The sequence below is a fragment of the Oncorhynchus gorbuscha genome, unplaced genomic scaffold, assembly GCF_021184085.1.
Source record: "Oncorhynchus gorbuscha isolate QuinsamMale2020 ecotype Even-year unplaced genomic scaffold, OgorEven_v1.0 Un_scaffold_1666, whole genome shotgun sequence".
NCBI lineage: Eukaryota > Metazoa > Chordata > Actinopteri > Salmoniformes > Salmonidae > Oncorhynchus > Oncorhynchus gorbuscha.
Genome location: NW_025746381.1, coordinates 96184 through 104442, shown reverse-complemented (window position 1 = coordinate 104442; position 8259 = coordinate 96184).

Sequence of the window (8259 nt, the reverse complement as noted above, 5' to 3'; positions counted from 1 at the left end):
CTCTACAGAACAGTTCCATATAGCCAGTAAACCTCTACAGAACAGAACAGTTCCATATAGCCAGTAAACCTCTACAGAACAGTTCCATAAGCCAGTAAACCTCTACAGAACAGTTCCATATAGCCAGTAAACCTCTACAGAACAGTTCCATATAGCCAGTAAACCTCTACAGAACAGAACAGTTCCATATAGCCAGTAAACCTCTACAGAACAGTTCCATATAGCCAGTAAACCTCTACAGAACAGTTCCATATAGCCAGTAAACCTCATATAGCCAGTAACAGAACAGTTCCATATAGCCAGTAAACCTCTACAGAACAGTTCCATATAGCCAGTAAACCTCTACAGAACAGTTCCATATAGCCAGTTCCTCTACAGAACAGTTCCATATAGCCAGTAAACCTCTACAGAACAGAACAGTTCCATATAGCCAGTAAACCTCTAAGAACAGAACAGTTCCATATAGCCAGTAAACCTCTACAGAACAGAACAGTTCCATATAGCCAGTAAACCTCTACAGAACAGAACAGTTCCATATAGCCAGTAAACCTCTACAGAACAGTTCCATATAGCCAGTAAACCTCTACAGAACAGAACAGTTCCATATAGCCAGTAAACCTCTACAGAACAGAACAGTTCCATATAGCCAGTAAACCTCTACAGAACAGTTCCATATAGCCAGTAAACCTCTACAGAACAGAACAGTTCCATATAGCCAGTAAACCTCTACAGAACAGTTCCATATAGCCAGTAAACCTCTACAGAACAGTTCCATATAGCCAGTAAACCTCTACAGAACAGAACAGTTCCATATAGCCAGTAAACCTCTACAGAACAGTTCCATATAGCCAGTAAACCTCTACAGAACAGAACAGTTCCATATAGCCAGTAAACCTCTACAGAACAGAACAGTTCCATATAGCCAGTAAACCTCTACAGAACAGTTCCATATAGCCAGTAAACCTCTACAGAACAGTTCCATATAGCCAGTAAACCTCTACAGAACAGTTCCATATAGCCAGTAAACCTCTACAGAACAGTTCCATATAGCCAGTAAACCTCTACAGAACAGTTCCATATAGCCAGTAAACCTCTACAGAACAGAACAGTTCCATATAGCCAGTAAACCTCTACAGAACAGAACAGTTCCATATAGCCAGTAAACCTCTACAGAACAGTTCCATATAGCCAGTAAACCTCTACAGAACAGTTCCATATAGCCAGTAAACCTCTACAGAACAGAACAGTTCCATATAGCCAGTAAACCTCTACAGAACAGAACAGTTCCATATAGCCAGTAAACCTCTACAGAACAGAACAGTTCCATATAGCCAGTAAACCTCTACAGAACAGTTCCATATAGCCAGTAAACCTCTACAGAACAGTTCCATATAGCCAGTAAACCTCTACAGAACAGTTCCATATAGCCAGTAAACCTCTACAGAACAGTTCCATAGCCAGTAAACCTCTACAGAACAGTTCCATATAGCCAGTAAACCTCTACAGAACAGTTCCATATAGCCAGTAAACCTCAGTTCCATATAGCCACAGAACAGTTCCATATAGCCAGTAAACCTCTACAGAACAGTTCCATATAGCCAGTAAACCTCTACAGAACAGAACAGTTCCATATAGCCAGTAAACCTCTACAGAACAGAACAGTTCCATATAGCCAGTAAACCTCTACAGAACAGTTCCATATAGCCAGTAAACCTCTACAGAACAGAACAGTTCCATATAGCCAGTAAACCTCTACAGAACAGAACAGTTCCATATAGCCAGTAAACCTCTACAGAACAGAACAGTTCCATATAGCCAGTAAACCTCTACAGAACAGAACAGTTCCATATAGCCAGTAAACCTCTACAGTAAACAGAACAGTTCCATATAGCCAGTAAACCTCTACAGAACAGAACAGTTCCATATAGCCAGTAAACCTCTACAGAACAGAACAGTTCCATATAGCCAGTAAACCTCTACAGAACAGAACAGTTCCATATAGCCAGTAAACCAGTTCCATATAGCCAGTAAAACAGAACAGTTCCATATAGCCAGTTCCAAAGCCAGTCTACAGAACAGTTCCATATAGCCAGTAAACCTCTACAGAACAGTTCCATATAGCCAGTAAAACAGAACAGTTCCATATAGCCAGTAAACCTCTACAGAACAGTTCCATATAGCCAGTAAAACAGAACAGTTCCATATAGCCAGTAAACCTCTACAGAACAGTTCCATATAGCCAGTAAACCTCTACAGAACAGTTCCATATAGCCAGTAAACCTCTACAGAACAGTTCCATATAGCCAGTAAACCTCTACAGAACAGTTCCATATAGCCAGTAAACCTCTACAGAACAGAACAGTTCCATATAGCCAGTAAACCTCTACAGAACAGAACAGTTCCATATAGCCAGTAAACCTCTACAGAACAGTTCCATATAGCCAGTAAACCTCTACAGAACAGAACAGTTCCATATAGCCAGTAAACCTCTACAGAACAGAACAGAACAGTTCCATATAGCCAGTAAACCTCAGAACAGAACAGAACAGAACAGTTCCATATAGCCAGTAAACCTCTACAGAACAGAACAGTTCCATATAGCCAGTAAACCTCAGAACAGTTCCAACAGAACAGAACAGTTCCATATAGCCAGTAAACCTCTACAGAACAGAACAGTTCCATATAGCCAGTAAACCTCTACAGAACAGAACAGTTCCATATAGCCAGTAAACCTCTACAGAACAGTTCCATATAGCCAGTAAACCTCTACAGAACAGTTCCATATAGCCAGTAAACCTCTACAGAACAGAACAGTTCCATATAGCCAGTAAACCTCTCAGAACAGAACAGTTCCATATAGCCAGTAAACCAGTTCTACAGAACAGTTCCATATAGCCAGTAAACCTCTACAGAACAGTTCCATATAGCCAGTAAACCTCTACAGAACAGTTCCATATAGCCAGTAAACCTCTACAGAACAGAACAGAACAGTTCCATACAGCCAGTAAACCTCTACAGAACAGAACAGTTCCATATAGCCAGTAAACCTCTACAGAACAGAACAGAACAGTTCCATATAGCCAGTAAACCTCTACAGAACAGAACAGTTCCATATAGCCAGTAAACCTCTACAGAACAGAACAGTTCCATATAGCCAGTAAACCTCTACAGAACAGTTCCATACAGCCAGTAAACCTCTACAGAACAGAACAGTTCCATATAGCCAGTAAACCTCTACAGAACAGTTCCATATAGCCAGTAAAACAGAACAGTTCCATATAGCCAGTAAACCTCTACAGAACAGTTCCATATAGCCAGTAAACCTCTACAGAACAGAACAGTTCCATATAGCCAGTAAACCTCTACAGAACAGAACAGTTCCATATAGCCAGTAAACCTCTACAGAACAGTTCCATATAGCCAGTAAACCTCTACAGAACAGAACAGAACAGTTCCATATAGCCAGTAAACCTCTACAGAACAGTTCCATATAGCCAGTAAACCTCTACAGAACAGTTCCATATAGCCAGTAAACCTCTACAGCCAGTAACAGAACAGTTCCATATAGCCAGTAAACCTCTACAGAACAGTTCCATATAGCCAGTAAACCTCTACAGAACAGTTCCATATAGCCAGTAAACCTCTACAGAACAGAACAGTTCCATATAGCCAGTAAACCTCTACAGAACAGAACAGTTCCATATAGCCAGTAAACCTCTACAGAACAGAACAGTTCCATATAGCCAGTAAACCTCTACAGAACAGTTCCATATAGCCAGTAAACCTCTACAGAACAGTTCCATATAGCCAGTAAACCTCTACAGAACAGTTCCATATAGCCAGTAAACCTCTACAGAACAGTTCCATATAGCCAGTAAACCTCTACAGAACAGTTCCATATAGCCAGTAAACCTCTACAGAACAGTTCCATATAGCCAGTAAACCTCTACAGAACAGAACAGTTCCATATAGCCAGTAAACCTCTCAGAACAGAACAGAACAGTTCCATAGCCAGTAAACCTCTACAGAACAGTTCCATATAGCCAGTAAACCTCTACAGAACAGTTCCATATAGCCAGTAAACCTCTACAGAACAGTTCCATATAGCCAGTAAACCTCTACAGAACAGAACAGTTCCATATAGCCAGTAAACCTCTACAGAACAGAACAGTTTCCAGTAAATACAGAACAGCCAGTAAACCTCTACAGAACAGAACAGTTCCATATAGCCAGTAAACCTCTACAGAACAGAACAGTTCCATATAGCCAGTAAACCTCTACAGAAAGTTCCATATAGCCAGTAAACCTCTACAGAACAGAACAGTTCCATATAGCCAGTAAACCTCTACAGAACAGAACAGTTCCATATAGCCAGTAAACCTCTACAGAACAGTTCCATATAGCCAGTAAACCTCTACAGAACAGTTCCATATAGCCAGTAAAACAGAAGAACAGTTCCATATAGCCAGTAAACCTCTACAGAACAGTTCCATATAGCCAGTAAACCTCTACAGAACAGAACAGTTCCATATAGCCAGTAAACCTCTACAGAACAGAACAGTTCCATATAGCCAGTAAACCTCTACAGAACAGAACAGTTCCATATAGCCAGTAAACCTCTACAGAACAGAACAGTTCCATATAGCCAGTAAACCTCTACAGAACAGAACAGTTCCATAGCCAGTAAACCTCTACAGAACAGAACAGTTCCATATAGCCAGTAAACCTCTACAGAACAGAACAGTTCCATATAGCCAGTAAACCTCTACAGAACAGAACAGTTCCATATAGCCAGTAAACCTCTACAGAACAGAACAGTTCCATATAGCCAGTAAACCTCAGAACAGAACAGTTCCATATAGCCAGTAAACCTCTACAGAACAGTTCCATATAGCCAGTAAACCTCTACAGAACAGAACAGTTCCATATAGCCAGTAAACCTCTACAGAACAGTTCCATATAGCCAGTAAACCTCTACAGAACAGTTCCATATAGCCAGTAAACCTCTACAGAACAGTTCCATATAGCCAGTAAAACAGAACAGTTCCATATAGCCAGTAAACCTCTACAGAACAGTTCCATATAGCCAGTAAACCTCTACAGAACAGTTCCATATAGCCAGTAAACCTCTACAGAACAGTTCCATATAGCCAGTAAACCTCTACAGAACAGAACAGTTCCATATAGCCAGTAAACCTCTACAGAACAGAACAGTTCCATATAGCCAGTAAACCTCTACAGAACAGAACAGTTCCATATAGCCAGTAAACCTCTACAGAACAGTTCCATATAGCCAGTAAACCTCTACAGAACAGAACAGTTCCATATAGCCAGTAAACCTCTACAGAACAGAACAGTTCCATATAGCCAGTAAACCTCTACAGAACAGTTCCATATAGCCAGTAAACCTCTACAGAACAGTTCCATATAGCCAGTAAACCTCTACAGAACAGTTCCATATAGCCAGTAAACCTCTACAGAACAGTTCCATATAGCCAGTAAACCTCTACAGAACAGAACAGTTCCATATAGCCAGTAAACCTCTACAGAACAGTTCCATATAGCCAGTAAACCTCTACAGAACAGAACAGTTCCATATAGCCAGTAAACCTACAGAACAGAACAGTTCCATATAGCCAGTAAACCTCTACAGAACAGAACAGTTCCATATAGCCAGTAAACCTCTACAGAACAGTTCCATATAGCCAGTAAACCTCTACAGAACAGAACAGTTCCATACAGCCAGTAAACCCAGTAAAACAGAACAGTTCCATATAGCCAGTAAACCTCTACAGAACAGTTCCATATAGCCAGTAAACCTCTACAGAACAGTTCCATATAGCCAGTAAACCTCTACAGAACAGTTCCATATAGCCAGTAAACCTCTACAGAACAGTTCCATATAGCCAGTAAACCTCTACAGAACAGTTCCATATAGCCAGTAAACCTCTACAGAACAGAACAGTTCCATATAGCCAGTAAACCTCTACAGAACAGAACAGTTCCATATAGCCAGTAAACCTCTACAGAACAGAACAGTTCCATATAGCCAGTAAACCTCTACAGAACAGAACAGTTCCATATAGCCAGTAAACCTCTACAGAACAGTTCCATATAGCCAGTAAACCTCTACAGAACAGAACAGTTCCATATAGCCAGTAAACCTCTACAGAACAGTTCCATATAGCCAGTAAACCTCTACAGAACAGAACAGTTCCATATAGCCAGTAAACCTCTACAGAACAGAACAGTTCCATATAGCCAGTAAACCTCTACAGAACAGTTCCATATAGCCAGTAAACCTCTACAGAACAGAACAGTTCCATATAGCCAGTAAAGAACAGTTCCCTCAGTAACAGAACAGAACAGTTCCATATAGCCAGTAAACCTCTACAGAACAGAACAGTTCCATATAGCCAGTAAACCTCTACATATAGCCAGAGTTCCAGTAAACCTCTACAGAACAGAACAGTTCCATATAGCCAGTAAACCTCTACAGAACAGAACAGTTCCATATAGCCAGTAAACCTCTACAGAACAGAACAGTTCCATATAGCCAGTAAACCTCTACAGAACAGAACAGTTCCATATAGCCAGTAAACCTCTACAGAACAGAACAGTTCCATATAGCCAGTAAACCTCTACAGAACAGAACAGTTCCATATAGCCAGTACAGAACAGTTCCATATAGCCAGTAAACCTCTACAGAACAGTTCCATATAGCCAGTAAACCTCTACAGAACAGTTCCATATAGCCAGTAAACCTCTACAGAACAGAACAGTTCCATATAGCCAGTAAACCTCTACAGAACAGTTCCATATAGCCAGTAAACCTCTACAGAACAGTTCCATATAGCCAGTAAACCTCTACAGAACAGAACAGTTCCATATAGCCAGTAAACCTCAGAACAGAACAGAACAGAACAGTTCCATATAGCCAGTAAACCTCTACAGAACAGTTCCATATAGCCAGTAAACCTCTACAGAACAGAACAGTTCCATATAGCCAGTAAACCTCAGAACAGAACAGTTCCATACAGAACAGAACAGTTCCATATAGCCAGTAAACCTCTACAGAACAGTTCCATATAGCCAGTAAACCTCAGAACAGAACAGAACAGAACAGAACAGTTCCATATAGCCAGTAAACCTCAGAACAGAACAGTTCCATATAGCCAGTAAACCTCTACAGAACAGTTCCATATAGCCAGTAAACCTCTACAGAACAGTTCCATATAGCCAGTAAACCTCTACAGAACAGAACAGTTCCATATAGCCAGTAAACCTCTACAGAACAGAACAGTTCCATATAGCCAGTAAACAGAACTCCATAGCCAGTAAACCTCTACAGAACAGTTCCATATAGCCAGTAAACCTCTACAGAACAGTTCCATATAGCCAGTAAACCTCTACAGAACAGAACAGTTCCATATAGCCAGTAAACCTCTACAGAACAGTTCCATATAGCCAGTAAACCTCTACAGAACAGTTCCATATAGCCAGTAAACCTCTACAGAACAGAACAGTTCCATATAGCCAGTAAACCTCTACAGAACAGTTCCATATAGCCAGTAAACCTCTACAGAACAGAACAGTTCCATATAGCCAGTAAACCTCTACAGAACAGAACAGTTCCATATAGCCAGTAAACCTCTACAGAACAGAACAGTTCCATATAGCCAGTAAACCTCTACAGAACAGAACAGTTCCATATAGCCAGTAAACCTCTACAGAACAGAACAGAACAGAACAGTTCCATATAGCCAGTAAACCTCTACAGAACAGAACAGTTCCATATAGCCAGTAAAACAGAACAGTTCCATATAGCCAGTAAACCTCTACAGAACAGAACAGTTCCATATAGCCAGTAAACCTCTACAGAACAGAACAGTTCCATATAGCCAGTAAACCTACAGAACAGTTCCATATAGCCAGTAAACCTCTATAGAACAGAACAGAACAGTTCCATATAGCCAGTAAACCTCTACAGAACAGAACAGAACAGTTCCATATAGCCAGTAAACCTCTACAGAACAGTTCCATACAGCCAGTAAACCTCTACAGAACAGTTCCATATAGCCAGTAAACCTCTACAGAACAGAACAGTTCCATACAGCCAGTAAACCTCTACAGAACAGTTCCATATAGCCAGTAAACCTCTACAGAACAGAACAGAACAGTTCCATACAGCCAGTAAACCTCTCCAGAACAGAACAGAAGGACAGTCATTAGAGCAGGGTTTCTCCTCCCTTAATCTCC